At 38.3% G+C, this 16,605-nt stretch overlaps 1 pseudogene; it reads left to right on the forward strand.

Moving 5' to 3' along the window:
* Positions 1-3,369: 3,369 nt before the first annotated feature.
* LOC111812629 lies at positions 3,370-13,311 on the forward strand (annotated as a pseudogene).
* The last annotated feature ends 3,294 nt before the right edge of the window (positions 13,312-16,605 follow it).

Raw genomic sequence — 16,605 nt, forward strand, 5'->3', positions numbered from 1 at the left:
GTATCAGTTGTCATTACAATTGATAAACCACAACATGTTTAATGTATGTATTTGATCAGTTCTCTAGTTATAAGTTTAATTACTTCCTGCAAAATAACCTCAATCTGAGCAAAAATAATGCTCACTAGCTTTTTATCTGTAATAATTTAAATATTAGAAGTTAATAGCAACCATGAACATTCAATTTCTTCTTGAAAAACTAAACAAAATGTCCTTTCAAATGTAATATCCTGCCATCTAGCTGAAATAATGTAAGTCTATGTGTAAACATGCATAATATTCATGGAGACACAATTAAAAACAGCACCTAGGAACTGTGCCTTTCACCTGACATTTTTGTGTATCCCAAACCTGACATTCCGGAATCAAACTGTCATGTTGCTAAGCATAATCCAAAGAATGACTGAAAAACAAACATCTTTATGCTCTCACTTTTTTAAAATGCTCATGAAATGGGAGGAACCTGAATTTTATTACATTAAGGTAGAAAATCAACTTCATCAGATGCTAGAACTCAATTTGTCTTTTCTAAGGCCTCAGTGTAGAGTTAAAATTTTGAGCCTCATGCTGATGTGATTTTCCTCACAACCTGTAACTATTTCGTGAGAAACTGTAATCTCTACTGCTTAGAGGTTTCTCATATTCTTGAGCCTCTTGGGACCATTCTTCACTACACCAGTACTCTATACTTCAGGAAACACAAAACTTCTCCCAAATCCTATGAAGTTTTGATGGAAAAGCAGTGAATAATTCCTCCAGACACATTCAGTCCTCATGCACTCCATTATTCTCTGCATGAGCTTTGATCTCCGCCACGTTCCATGTTTCGGGGTAGTGCTGACCAGGCCACATCAGCTTGGCACGTTTCATCTTACCAAGTTGTAAGGTGTCATTCACTTTTAAAATCTGAAGGTGACAGATGAACAAAGAAGACAAGTATGTTTACGTTTAATGTTAGCTATTATTGTAAAGAAATTACCAGCCTGTTGCTGCTACAAAAATGTTCTCAGGTGAGATTGTTTTTTTCATAGGAACTCACATATATCCTTCACCCGTAGAGTCTTTTAAACCATTTTTTTTATTTTTATTTTTTGGTGTTACCAGGGATTGAACTCAGGACCTTGTGCTTGCCAGTCAAGTGCTTATTGTACTGAGCTATCTCCCCATAGATTCTGTTTTTTTTTTTTTTTGGAACCGGGGATTGAACTCAGGCCCTTGCGCTTGCCAGGGAAGCACTTATTCCACTGAGCCATCTCCCCAGCCCCTATCCCCATAGATTCTTTTCCCTGCTCTCACTTTCTCTGTCTCCTTCTCTTGCCTTGCTCAAATTTTCAATTTTCTTCCCTTTATTATAAAACACTGTTTCTTCCAACTGAGGCTGTCTCTTCAGAATCCTAACAAAGTTTCCTTTCCTCAGTATGCATCCCTCCTGCGGATGTTTTACTGTTTGTGTTCAAAGAGAATGTATGTTTTATTCCCAAGACAATAAAACCACTCGCATTCAACAGGAATGATTTACTGTACTGATTCTAAAGGATATATTTGAGTTGGAGTTGGGTTGTGAAACACTGCTTCCCAGCAGGAGTATGTGGCTTCCTCCTTGTGTGAAGAGGCAGATTTTCCTGGAAGCAGTTTTAGCAGAGCAAGGTCTGTGCCCCTGCCTGTGTGACAGGAGGTTTCCAAATGCAGTAAGTCAGAGCTTCAAGACTTTCTAGAATGGCTCTGAAGATGTCTTTGACCTCTCTGATGTAAAAGAGAATCCTTTACTCACGAGTCCTGGTAAAACCAAGTGCTCTGCTGCCCGCTCTGCCTCCGTTGACTTCTGGGCCCCACAGGGCTGCTCAGGTCAGAGCCAGGTGCAAGGGCTGCCTGAGGTTCAGGAGCAGTGCTCACCAGGCACAGGTGTCGTGACTTTCTTTGCCTTGGGCCTAGCCTCTTCTGTACTCGAAAGGTTGTTTTCCTTTCTACACTTTTCCCCATTTGTATGTTATCACCTCCCCCCTTTGTGTTTTCCAGACATTGTGATACATGCCACATACATACCCTTCCCTCCTTTTTCATGTGTGGTATTAGGGATTACACCTAATCCCTTTGTACTAAGATACACCCTAGCTCCCCCACACAGCTTTTTAAATTTTTTTCTACTTATTCTGAGACAGAGTCTCACCAAACCCTAAATTGCCCAAACTATCCACCTTGCAGTCCTTCTGGCTCAGCCTCCCAGAGTGCTGGGATTACAAGTGTGCGCTGCCTCACCTGGCTTTATTTATACCATTTTGGGTGTCTCATTCAAAGCTTCACTTTCACTTCTCTTATGTACAGTACTGGAAGCCTGCCTTTATTATTTCTCAGGTCTGAGAAAATCACACCTTATTTTTATTTATCACTTCTCCCCAGGAGATCTGCCCCAGAAGCATCCAGCACCACGGCAGTTCTCCTGCAAAGGTACTGAGCCTTAAACATCAAAGTTCCTCAAATGAATAAGCTCCTGGGAAGTCTTCCAGGAACCAGGAGGGATAGATTATGTGGGGAAGAATACAGGTTGCACTGCTAAGCAAGCATTTCTAAAACGTTGTCCAAAGAAATCTCAAATAAAATGTGCCTGCATATATCTAAACCACCAAAAAAGTCTAATTTCCCCCTAAGAAGAGTAAATATTCTATTTAATACTGAATTTCGTGTTCTGTCTTTTAAAGAGATTACTTCAAGTTTCATAAACGTTAGGCCCCGTACAACTAGGATCTGACCTTGACTATCTCAAAGAGATTATTCATGATGGCTTTCAAGCAGAATATAGACAGGCTAAATGCAAGCATCCCTAGTAAGCTGAAAATAAGGTGACTTTGAAGGGGAAATTAGAATATTCAAATTTATTAAAATGATCTAATACCTAGAGAAGTACCACCTAAGAATTAGAATATAAACCAGGTACGAAGTAGAAATATGAAGTCCTGGGAACCCATTTTTTAAAGAGAACAGACGCCACATATAACCTTTTCATGATTGTGTCTTTACTTTTGAATGATTCCTGGCATAACTGATACTTAGCATACATTTTTGTAATAAATGAATATGTGCTTGAGAAAAAAGCTGTAGTTTATAAAATCCTTGATGGAAAGCATTTAATTATCAAAGGAACACAGAAAGCAAGCAAGATCCTGGAATGTATTGCTATATCTTGGCCCACTTAGGGAAGAAAATGTCTAGGCATCCAAGGCTACTCAGTACCCCGTCTACTGCTACATACTGTGGTGTATTCACTGTGGTATAACAGAGCTCTGGACATTGTCATCAAGGCCACCTACAGCACTTTGTCACCTGGATTCCCATTCTGACAAGTCATCTGACAATTTGCAGGCAACTGGAAATATGGCACCTTATGGAGATATCTTTGAAAGGTATGTCTGCCAGAATAGTATGCTCCAGTCATCTCCAGCTTAAATTCACTTAAGTTCATACTTGTCACTGTGCTTTACTATCTTTTCTTATAAAATAAAACTGAAGAAAGGCATCCTTGGTACCTGGAAGAATAAGTTCCTTAATGAGAACAGCTAGTAAAACGAAAAACCAGGACTTCTAAAGGTGATGACAGTTCCCTGAGAATTGCTGTCTCCTGTGTGGCTCTGGACTGTGGAAACCAGTGTGTTTGTCTGGCGGCCCATTTGAAATTCAGTTTTTAGCATGACCATTGCTCTGGGGCCCTGCTTCTGTCTCCTATGAGAGGTTCAATTAGGGCATCCAGATGGTGAGAACAAAGGCACATCATATTAGTTCTTCACTTCTCTGTAAGAGACAGAGACAACTCTATGTCATCTTTTTTTTAAACATTTATTTATTTATTTATTTATTTATTTTTGTGTGTGGCCAGCTCAGCCCACCAGGGGGCAGGACTGGCTGGCAAGTGATGCTGGGGGATCGAACCGCGGTCCCTGTGCTTTGTTTAGCTTAGCTTGTTCTAAGTAGGTGCTTTAGACCACTGAGCCATCTCACCAGCCCCTCTATGTCATCTTGAGAGCCAGCAGTCACAGAACATGACCGGTAACAGCACACTTCCTAGAAGATATATGAGCACTGTGTAAGGAGAGAGCTTGCATGAAGTGGGCAAAGGGTTGGCAGGGTTGTGATATTCCAAAAAGATGAACCCAAGTGCGACCACTGACAACAAATCTCCAGATACTTGCAGGTATACAGTTAGGCATACAACTAAGCTTGCAAAAGATTAATCCATCTTCTTTCTAGACACTGTCAATAACTAGCATCAAAAATATAAATAAAAGTGAAATGTACTAGAAAACAGAATAGCTGCATAGTTCCCGAATCTGTCCCCATTAATATTGATTAATTACTACAGTTTCTCTAAAATCAGTTCACTTATGATTTGATACTCCTCCAGCCACAAAGTGGAACCTAATTAATTCTCCTCTCTTGGCTGTGGCCTACACTTAGTGACTCATTTTAATGAACAATTAACCACAGGCGAAAATAGTAATTTAACAGTGGAGAACACTGAGAGATGCTGCTTCATCCTAGTGAGCATGTTTAATGTCATAAAACCAGTTCATTCCATGCCCCAGGGTGAGGTAATAAGAAATCACCTCACCTCCAAGTTATTCTCTCCAAAAACTGAGTACCTCAGAGAGATCACAGGAAAATATAAAGCACACATAGGTTTAGAAATAGCCTGTATAATTCCTAGCCTGTGCCCCTCCAAAATTCCAGGAAACAGCCACAGATGAGAGGGGAGCAAGATGTGAGGATGAAGGAAAACTGTTCAGGGTTGCACTGTGTCCTCACAGACGCCATATGGTGAAGCCCAGACCCCAGTGTTACAAAACGTAGCTGTGTTTGGAGATAGGGTCATTAAAGAAATGATCAGAGAAAAGTGAACTCTTTGGAGGGTGCTTCATCCACTAGGCCTAGTGTCCCTCTAAGAATGGCAGTTAGGAAGCAGGTGTATACAAGAGGAAGATGTTCAAAGACACAGGGGGAAGATGTGGCCATCTGGCAGCCATGGAAAGGGACCTTCCTGCCAGATTGCTGGGGCAACCATGGCTTGAGACATCCAGTCTGAAGAACCTGAAGAAAATACATTTCTGTCATTTAGGTCACCTGGTCTGCAGCACTTTGTGGCAGTCCCTTGCCAACTAAGACACATACCACACACAAGACTCTGCAGTATGTGAAGGTGATTCATAGAAAACTGATGAGTAGAATTAATAGCATTCAGCACATCTTAATTTTATAGAGTGCGTAACTGCAAAATATTGTGATATAAGTTGTTGACATCAGGGGGAACTGAGGAGTAAATGAAGATATTATCATGTTTAATTCTTTTGCAAATATGGTTACTTCAAAATAAAAAGCTTAAAAATCTAACATCAAAGAGAACTAAACTCATGTGTCAGACATGCTATTTTCCCAATAGAAAACACATTGCTATAAAAAGTGCAATAAAAAAGACACCAGGGTGAAGTCAGAGGGAAAGTAACAATGGCACAGAGAACACCAAGGAAATGCTTCACTTCTATGGAAGAGTCTCTGCCTTCCATGCACTATCTTACTTTATCCTCAGGCAACCTTCGTTATAATAAAGCCCTTCCCCGGCATTAAACCTGAACACCAAATGTCCAAGGGGTTGATGAATGACCACTCAGGAGGCTCTTCATGCGGAGGTACCCGTGAATGGATGACGGTTCCTATGAGCAGCCTCCTTTGCAGCTATGTGAATCTAATGAGATCACTTCTCTGCTGCACACACATCTGGTCACTAATATCTTTCACTCTAACCCCACAATCCTTATTCCTTCAAAAGTATTTCCCCTTTCACAGTGCTACCCTTTTGAGTAGCAAGTGAGCTTGGGGTGGAGATTTTCCAGAAACCTGTACCCTATAATCATGAGGTCCAGAGGTGGTGTGTGGAGGCTCATTCTGTGAACTCTTGTATGAAATCACCTTGTTTTCCTAGTTCTGTCATCCAGGGTAGCTTCCCTTGTATATTAGATGAGGAAAGTATCTGTGTCCTGCACAAGGGACTATGAAGGCCTTCACACCAGACCCCTGTCTACTTCACCAGCACTGTCATGAGAAAGGCTTGCTCTCTTTTCTGCATCATAGTAAATGCTCGATACATTTCCTAAATAATGAGTGAGAAATTTGGAAGAGAAAGTACTTGGACTGGTGATGTTCCCACCAGTACCTGCAGAGATAGACAGACCAGTGTTTGATAATTCAGGTAACTTTTTAAGCTCCATATCGGAGTATGAAGCATGAGACATAACTGTGGCACCAAGGAGAGAAAAAGAGATTTTATGAGTATGTTGGGTTTTAAGGACAGGCAGGAGCTGATCATTCACAGAGAGAATGACATTTCAGACAGGAAAGCAGAAAATACACATTGACAAGGATGGGAGCCAAATCACCAGTTTACATCTCTGTGTTTAAGGTGAGAACTCCTACTTAGTTTGTGTTAAGCACACTAAATTTGTCAACTATGTATCCCTTCTTGGATTTATCCTTATTGAACACAATGTCTGCAAGCTAAAAATGTTTTCCTTATATGACTATCGCTACTAGAGTCTTAGAGGACATTTCAGGTTTCTGTATATCAAGCAAATAACAATTGATACTCTGAAGCCCTTTTGTGTTGATCAGTATCAATTTTCAAATTTAGGAGACACTGAGCATCTCACAGAAACAGGGTTTTTGGAAATAGTAACTGCAACTGAATATAAGAAAAGCAAAAAATCCTGTGCTCAGGAATTGAAGCCCTAGGAAAACAGATGGGCGAAAAGTCTGATGTACTTAGCTGAGATGACACTACACTTTTTGCTAAGGCATAAAAAAGGGTGACAGAACATGATGCAAATTGGGCATTACTTTAAAAAATGGTATGAAAGATTTAAGAATATCTACTGGAGGCCATTCATGAAGCTTCGTAGGAACTAAGAAATCATGTTACAGAGGAAAAAAAAACATTTAAAGAATGTTTTATATATCTATTCTTAAACAGTGCAAGTTGTCATTAATTGCTGTAATCTGTGTCCAATTGACAGATATGTTCAAGAAAAAGCACATAAGCCCTTAATGTTTTAGAAATCTTGCTGATCCTGGGTTGATAACCACCCATCTCCATGAATAATGTCACCCTTCACATTGTCTGAGTTCCAGCCATTAGTAATTCTCATGATTTACATTCACATTACATTGTCCTTTGTAGAAACTCTTCTAGAAGGTGCCTTACAAAAATACAATATATTCTTGTAAGGCAAGACTTCAGCCCCACTATGTAGACAGGGAACACATCAGCATTGACTTCATCAAAGATGTGGGCCCTGTGGAGTTAATTTGGAGATGAAAATCTGCAGGCTGAAGAAATTCAGGCCTAGGGAACTTAAAAGTATAATGCACAGAGTGAAACCTTTGTCGTCAGGCCAACCTGACTGTCAGTCACAGTTCTACTATGCACATGCAGCGAAAGCTTAAGAGCACCCCCTTCCTATTTCCTTGCTTGGAAAATCTGTATTTCCTACCTCAGAGTTGGGACATGGAGTTTTTAAAGTGTGTGGTCAATGATACCTATAGACATTATCAGCTATATTTTCCCTGACTCTGTTATTTATTTGCTGGCTCACCTTTTGACTAAAGATAACTACTTCACTCCTCTCAAGAAGTCAGAGCAATGACACAGCAGAATCTCAAAAAGATACAAATGAAGTATTGCCTTTGTGTCTCGCAAGCATTATCCGAGGGAGTTTCCAGCTTGGGGACCATGAGTGCCATGCAAGGGGACGACCCTTAGGTGCAGAAGGGAGTGGTTGGAGAAGAGTTGGGAGAGCAATGCTAACAAAGCAGCAAGGCTATTTCTTTTTTAAAATTTTACTGTGTTTAGTAAGTCACCTTGACATGAGATCTACTTTCTTATGAATTTCTAATTGTACAATGTAATATTGCTAACTATCAGCACACTGTTACATAGCAGAATACTTATTTGTTTTGCTAAAACAAGTGTTCTACCCAATGTGTGGTGGCTTTCCCTTCCAACTTTCCCATTTCTTCTCTTTGATTGTGTGAGTTTGGGGGTATATTATATAAGTGGAATCAAGTAGTATTAGTGCACCTGCCATTGGCTTATCCTCCAGGTTCACGAATCTTGCTGTTACGTACAGCAGTTTCCCGTTCATGGATGAATAATATCATACTGTATGCATACACCATTGTTCTTTATCCAAACTCAGATTCATTGCATTTCTGAAGGGAGCCTCATTCCCTGTCCTTTGCCAGCTTCCAAAGCATGACTGCAAGGTGTTTGGAGTCAGAGCTGGAAGCGAATTGAAGAAGGTCCTACTTGGAGCATCAGAGGTGGCAGCCCCAGGAGGGAGACTGGAGCCCAAGAGGCAAGAGGAAACCTCTGTGGGCCTCTAGTGGCACATTCCCAGATCAGGGTGTTGGGGACAGAGCCGGGTGAGGAAGAGGTGTGCAAGAGAAAGCAGATAACTGCTAAGCAGGAGACGCAGCACCCATAGTCTGGACTGGTGGAGTAAGATGCATCTCAGGATACTGTGAGTGAAGTTTCTCTCTGGGAGGGAAGGTGTAAAGATGACAAGAGAGAGAATAAGAAAGAATTGTGTGTTGTTGCAGTGTACATGGAATTGTCAGTGTGAATGCTTGAATGTCAATCAAAACAGAAATTCAAATCAATAGAGGTGTGTGGTGTTACAAGGTGTGTAGAAGGTTTCCCTCTTTCTCTCCACCAAAAGAGGTATACAGTATCCACATCCTGGAATCCTCAGCACATGTAGCATTCAAGATTTTGTTCTTAAATATTATGTTCCACTGAAAGAATCCTGGATTCCTTGGAGAAATGACTGATGCAGTTTGTACAAGTCGAAGGTAAATGGGTAGAAATATATTGCCAGAAAGTCAGTTAGGGACTAAGATAGGGAAATGGTGCAAGAGCAAAAAAGCTCATGTGTTCTTATTAAATCTGCAAACAAATTTGAGCTCTCAAATGAGTAATGATTAGAACAAATTATACTATATACTAAATCAGTTCGGATTCTATGTGTGCCTGTTGATATAAAGCGATGCTATAGCTTTTGGGAAGAAAAAGTCTTTTTACACTAGAACTAATAAATATAATCATGGGATAAGAAAACCCATCTTTGTCCAATAGAATAAGAACACAGTGGCCAAGAAACACTATTGATACTGAGGAAATGGTAATATTTGAGAAGAAACAATCTATTTACATAGTCTCAAAATACCTCTAGAAAAATATTATAAAATACTTTAAATAATTATACATCACGGTGTTCGTATCTTTGTCAACCCTAATTCTTTACGACAGGGCTAGTGGGCAAATATTTCAAAGATCCAGTTAATTTCTAAATTAATAAATGATTTTATCCTCTGGGTTTGGCTCTCTTCTTACTAGGTTGTTGCACTTTGAAGAAAGGGCTGGTAATGCATAGGAGTTTACTTTGAACAGTAACCTACATGAGTTATGAAATTATTTTCTCAAAATGGTCTGAAAGACTTCCCAACACAGATTTTCACTTTTCTGTGAATGTCAGTATTTAAAGGTACAAGATAATTTAATTGCTATTCTTTGCAAAGCCTGTGTTGTATTCTCCTAAATATGTAGTCAACTCCTCATTCTGGTTGCTTATTGAGCTATATCCATCCTTACATCTCCTCTTCCTCTTCTGGAAATCCATGAGGCAAATGGCAGGATTGTGTTGTCCTAGTTGGTTAGGTTGTCCTAGTTTCATTCTGAGGATTTCAATCTATTATTTTCTGATCCATATCACTAGATTTCAGTTTTACTTCTTCCAGGTGTTTTTTTCATTTACAAGATTTTCAAGTAGGTGTTACTTTATGAGTCCCAAAATTGATCCATCATGAATAAAGTGCCCTCAATTACCTTTCGCAGAAGTTCATTCATTATAATTCTGAAGTGCTTTTATCCTGTTGTATTTCAAATAGATTTTTTTCTTCATGTTAGTACTAACCATTTTTCTTATAATTTTGATTTCTGAGATCCTGTTTGAATTTACTATTTCCATAAAATACTTCACAAAAATTACAAGTTTACCTAAATGCATTAATTTCCCCAAGCTCTGATTTCCTCCTCTTGCCTTGCGGCCCAAATCTCAAACTGTCATCTCTGTCTTCCCCACCACAACTCTCCTGCCACTGTATGGCAAAGTGCCAGTTTCTTCTCTGATAAATTCCTGCAGTCACCAGCCTCACATTGCTACTCCATAGCATCTTTTCTCCAAATTCATGTTTCTCATATTGAATCATATCATGAGACTTGCAGCATGTCTAGATCAGAATGCAGAACACATTGTACTTAACATACAACCATTCAAAGTGTCATTGCCTGAATAAATTAGCAATAAGAAGACTGGAGAGGGACAAAACAACACACTACAGTCAGTGGATACTTTGAGACTTGATATTCTTACACCACCATATTTATATAGGTACATGGTGGCAGTAGCTGTCCTATGATTCCCATGGAAGATCACACATTGTCACAGCCTCCAGATTTCATGTTAACTGTATTTCGTGTTGGTTTTGATGCTTCAAATACCCATATGTAGTGCAGAGGACAAACATTACTCATATAGGTGAGCAAATGAATTCTTTAATATAATGGAAAAACTCATTACTCACTCTCAGAACTGATACTAAATTCAGTTGATTGGTTTCATACCATGAAAACATCATTTTAAAATAAATATGTATGTGCAAATACATATGCACACCCACATATGCACATATGTGTTTATTGTGTGGAGGGGATATATATATATATATATATATATATATAACTCCCTTGTAATGTACAAAGGCAAGACAAAAATTCTCATATTTTGCAAGTGAGTAAGCCATGTGAAATTAAGAAACCTAAGTAACTTGTTCAAGGACAAAGAGCAACAAACAATAAAACATGAATTCAGCCTCTTATCCAGAAATCTGCTTCCCAAAGTACAACAGTCATCTGATTGTCCAACTTGAAGAATTGCACAGTATAAGAAGTGTTGTTGATATGATATCAACAATGCATTTTCAGTGACACAGAACCTATTTAATACTCTTGTAAGGAAATTAAAATTATAAAAGAAAGTATTCATTCATATAGCACAAATGTTATACAAACAGGATATGACTCTCCTTTCTTAAACTATTAGATAAGTAGAAAAAAATCTAAATAAATCAGTAAACTCATCTAGAAAATGTTACTGAAAAGATTCTATAAATGAGATACATTGATATTTAAGGTCGTACAAGTTTGATGGGGAGGCCTATACTGTGATCTGCCATTAAAATGTCAATATTTAATACATTTACTACCTTGAAGTTCACTAAGTTCATAGTTAATTGACCAGTAGGCTCTTTAAAATCAAATAATGGGGGACTGGGAGATGGTTCAGTGAAATAAACACTTCCCTGGCAAGCGCAAGGGCCTGACTTCAATCCTTGGTTTCGCCAAAAAGAAAACAAAAGAAAGAAAAAAAGGTTGTTTGGGGCCGGGGAGATAGCACAGTAAAATAAGCACTTGTCTGGCAAGCACAAGAGCCTGAGTTCAATCCCCAGTTCCGCAAAATAAATAAATAAATAAATAAAATAAATACATAAATAAAATAACACTTAACATACACAAAGCAAAAGCGTTAGTATACAGACAAGAAGTAAAACTATTAACTGGATTGGAGAAATCTGGAAGAGAAAAAATATAGAAGGTTAAAATATGAGCATTTTGGTGAATATATAAGTATCTAAGTACTTGTGTATTTTGATCAGTAACATTCCCTTGTGCAGCTTTCTTATATTCATGAATTTGATTTTTCCAATATGAGCAAATATGAGCCTACATCTTCATCCTTTATATTTGCATAGTTTTCCACTATTAAAATTACTATATTAACTTAAAATAATTTCCTTCTGAGTTATTTTATTCAGATCATTTTAATATAAAAGTATTTATAATGAATATCTGCAGTCAAATGAGCCAGCAATATAAGAAGAGAAAAAACAAAACAAAACAAACAAACAAACAAAAAAACCAAACAAACAGGGTTTTCCAGACCACAGCCTTCCAACTGTATCTCCTAGTTTACAGTCCCAGACGGTCCCATGTGTGACTCCTGGGCACAGGAAAGGGCCCAAGTCCCACAGCTCCAGGAGGATGACTATCCATGGTTCCCAACCTCCACCATCTGTACCTAGATCATGAAAAATAGAGACTGTTTCCTTCACAACATACAGTCTCGTTCTGGGGCGCAAAGCCTTGGCAACACCCCTACTTGTTCACATGGTCCAGCACAGGTTCTTATCCAATTCTCAGGACTGTAGCTACCAAAGCCAGAAGACGTCTCCCCTACAGACTTGCTTTGCATAACCTAGGGATATTTTCATTTTTGTTTTACAACTCTAATACCACAGACACCAAACCATCAATGGTAGAACCAACTATATCAATCTTCAGAATGTACGGAACATCTTCCGTGTGTCTTTCACAGCCAAGAAAGTGAATAACAGCACTACAAGCTTCATACTGAGAAAGCTACAACAGGGCCACCTGGCTGGGAGACAGGCCCTCCTCTGGGCAACTGGAGCTCTGGTCCTGCTCCAGCAGGGAACTACTATTCCAGCCCTGCTTAGGAATTAGCATCAGTCTCATCCAAAGATCATACTGTGAGTTTCCTGAAGAATGTAGGGGAGAGTGTAGCAGCTGCCCACAGCCCTCTGGGTAACGAAGTTGATATGGACATGGAGCACAGAGGGAAGAGGAGCTACCCGACACCTGTCACCCCCTAGATGGGGGAGACAACACTGGCTCTGTGAACAAGTCACTGAGGACAAAGGCAGCCCCCATCCCAGTAGCTGCTCATCTGAATCCCGCAAACCAGATGACAACAGTACCCCATTCTGTGGTGGAGCAGATGAAGAAGCTGGCCCTGAACCCCTCGAGGGCAGACTGAGGGATAAATTGAATCTGACAACCTTTCGGTGGAGATGAGTACTGTCTTCAAAGGAAGTGAACCCATTCACAGGGGAGCTGAAGTTCCTCCAGATGACAGAGTCTGAAGGGCTGAGCTCTCTGGACCCTGCCTAGGAGGTGCAACAGGGTTAAAGGAGATGGCTTTGCACCAGTAGCATCTCCCACCAGAAGCTGACCCCAGGCTGATCACATCTCTGTTGCAGGGGCTGTCCATGAAGTTCTCAGATGATGGTGGCTGGCTCACGCAGCTCCTGGAGATCAAGAGCTATGACACTGGGGCCATGATAGACACTAACTAGTACTAGAAGCACACACCTCTGCTGTGATGTGGCCCCATCCTGGGCATGCTTTCTTGTCTTCTAGCTGTATTGAGGTAGCCTAGAGTAGCAGGTCCACAAGGATCACTTTCTCAGTGTCCTTGCAGAATCTTGGAGTGAGGATGAGGCATGGGGTGGAAAGGCAGGAGAATATATGGTTGTGGGTGACAGAGTCAGACGTCTCCCTGTCCTCCCTTGCCACCAGGAGGCCAGACCTGTCTTGCCAATGGCCTTGTGTTTTTTCTTCTGTTTTACAAATGATTGATCACACCAACACCTATTTAATACTAATGTGGTACTGACACTGCCTGTGAGTCCTGGGAGAGACATGACTCAAGGCATTGGTTTTCCTGTCAAAAGCAGTGGGGGACTCCTGAGTGAAGTCAGACAGTGGCCTCCTGTGTGGCCACACTTGTCTCAATTCCAAATTTAGTAACTGCTCTTAAGGAAAGAAGTCCCTTTATAGGCTCCTTATTCACTAATTTGGAATATCCTGTCACTAAATGCATGTACTTAGGAAAGAAGAGAGAGAGAGAAAGAGAGAGAGGGAGAGAGAGAGAGAGAGAGAGAGAGAGAGAGAGAGAGAGAGAGAATGTTAACAAAAAAGAAAAAGGAAATGTTAGATCTAAAAACTCAACCAATGAAATGGAAAAATAAGAAAATAGATTCTATAACAGAATAGAATAAACAGAATTTCTGAACCTTACAACATATTCTGAATGAATCCAGTGATATAAAAGAAAGTCCAAAGATTGAGAGAAGTGTATGACCTATGGGATACCATTAAAGATTTAATTGTAGAAGTTGCAGAAAGTGAAGAAAAAAAGGAAAGATACCAAAAATGTGTTTCAGAAGCTAATGGATGAAAATTTACATTTTAACTTTAAAAAGAATTAAAAATATTGCAAATGATCCAGAATTTCAAACAACAAATGATAGGAATTCAACAGTGGTTGTTATGTTGCATACTGTCTTCAAAGTAGTTGTTCAGATTAGCAGATATATGGATGTAAAATTGGTTAAAAAAATTAAGTACTAACTGTTCCTTGCAATAAATCAATTGAAATTGCTAGTTTAAAATTTATAATATTTGAAAAGAAGTACAGACAGTCAGAGACAGGAAGGTCCAAGGACTCAACAAGATTTAACAGAAATAGACCTCATCTAGGACATATTATAGTCAAAATGTCAAGAGAACAAAACAAAGTGAATCGTAATGATAGTAGAAGAAACCTGTCAAGTGTCCAGGCACACCCACTGAGTATACAAGTGAATTCTTAGGTGAAACCTCTCTGGTCAAGAAGGAGCAAAAATAAATCTGAAAATACTGAAAGTCCCAACAAGATTATCTTTCCATAATGAAAGCAAATAACTTTTTCCAGATAAGCAAGAATGGAGAAAATTCATCTTTATCAAAAAAAAAAAATAAATCTCATCCTAATCCATTTTGTATCTGTGTATTCAAAATGGTTAGGATAGATATATAGTTACATTCTCTTAATGAATAGAGGGATTTGTTCTAATAGTGTTTGTAAATAGGATATCATGTCCACATCTTGTACAGCAATGAACCACTAGGAAGAATGTATGCAATGTGTTAATTATTGAAACTGTCCTACCAATTTGGTTTGAAACTGTCTCATTGTTATATTGTTTCTCAATAAAATTATGGAAAAAAGTAAAATTTAGACTGGAAAAAAAAGAAATAGAAAATTATAAATACCATCCTGAAATTGCATGAGTATATAAAACTCAGATACATGAACAGAAAGAAATGAGAAGCAAATGTTAGAATGACAGAAAATCACCAAATCAAGAAAAAGGAAACAAAAATGCAAATAAGTAGAATATAATTAACAAAATCACAGGAGCAAATTTATTTCTGTCAACAATAAACCCTGAATCTGACTGAATTAAATTAAATTAAATTCAGCTAGTAACATAGACTAGCTGAATGAATAAAAAATCCAAGAACCTGTAATATATTGTTTACAAGAAAGTCCTTTCACTAATAAAGATGCATACTGACTAAAACTAAAGGGTTGGAAAGAGATGCCACACAAATGAAACCCAAAAGCTAAAAAGAGTAGGTGCACTCATATAAGTTAAAGCAGATTTTAGACTGAATTCTAAAAAAAAAAAGTCAGAGATCATTACATATTTGCCTTATTCCTGTACATGAGATCACACAAATATATAAAATAAATATTGTTATATATAAAGGGAACAGTTGAATTTAATAACAGTGGAATTTAATAACAACCCACTCTTCTTGAAGGACAGTTAATCCAGACAGAAAAACCAATAAAGAGACATCTTTATTCATGTGCAAAAAAAAATTGACAGATATTTACAGAACATTTCATTCAATGGCAACAGCATACTCATTCTTCACATCAATGTACAGCTTAGTTGCTAGGATAGTCCATTATTAGGCTACAGATCCAGTCACAATATTTTTTTAAAATTGAAATCATATCCTGTACCTTTTTAGACCACACTGGAATAAAAATATTTTTCAAGAACAAGAATACCACAGTATACAGAAAAATAAAAATTAATTAGTATGATCCTAAAAAACCAAAGAGTAATTAAAGAAATAAAACGAAAATTCTAGAAAAATGAAAATGATATACACCAAAACCTGAATGTAACAGCAGTACTGAGAAAAAGTCTCAATCTAATAAAAATGTACATTGAAAGGGAAAGAAAAGATCTGAGATAACCTAATATTCCAAGACATAGAAAAACAAGATTATTCACCTCAAAATTATGAGGAGAAAGTATGTAATGAAGATTAAATCAGAAATAAAATCATTGAAACTTAAAAAATGAACGATCAATGAAATGAAGGGTGGGTCTTTTTTTTTAAAAAAAATGAACATAATTCACAACATCTCCCTAGACTAGCCAAGACAAAAGACAGAATACTCAAATAGAATCAGAGATGCAAAGAGATAATCTAAATTATACACAGAAATACAAAGAACTGTAAAATTTTTCATTTTTAAATTTTTTAAAATTCATATTAATGAGAAAAAAGATAAAATAGCAAATATAGCAATAATTGATATTACATTAGAAGCAGTACTCATTTAGACGACCAAATGACAGGTACTTTAAGCATGCCGTTAGTGCTACACATTGTTGTCCACAAGATAGTGCTTAGTTCAAAGATACCAGCATATAGAGTTAGTGAGACTGAGAATTCTACCCATTAACAGCTGTTTTCAAAAACCTGATGGAAGTTCTTAAGACCCCCGCCTTAACTATTTC

The sequence above is a fragment of the Octodon degus genome, unplaced genomic scaffold (assembly GCF_000260255.1).
Source record: "Octodon degus isolate 3935 unplaced genomic scaffold, OctDeg1.0 scaffold00132, whole genome shotgun sequence".
In the NCBI taxonomy this organism is placed as follows: Eukaryota; Metazoa; Chordata; class Mammalia; order Rodentia; family Octodontidae; genus Octodon; species Octodon degus.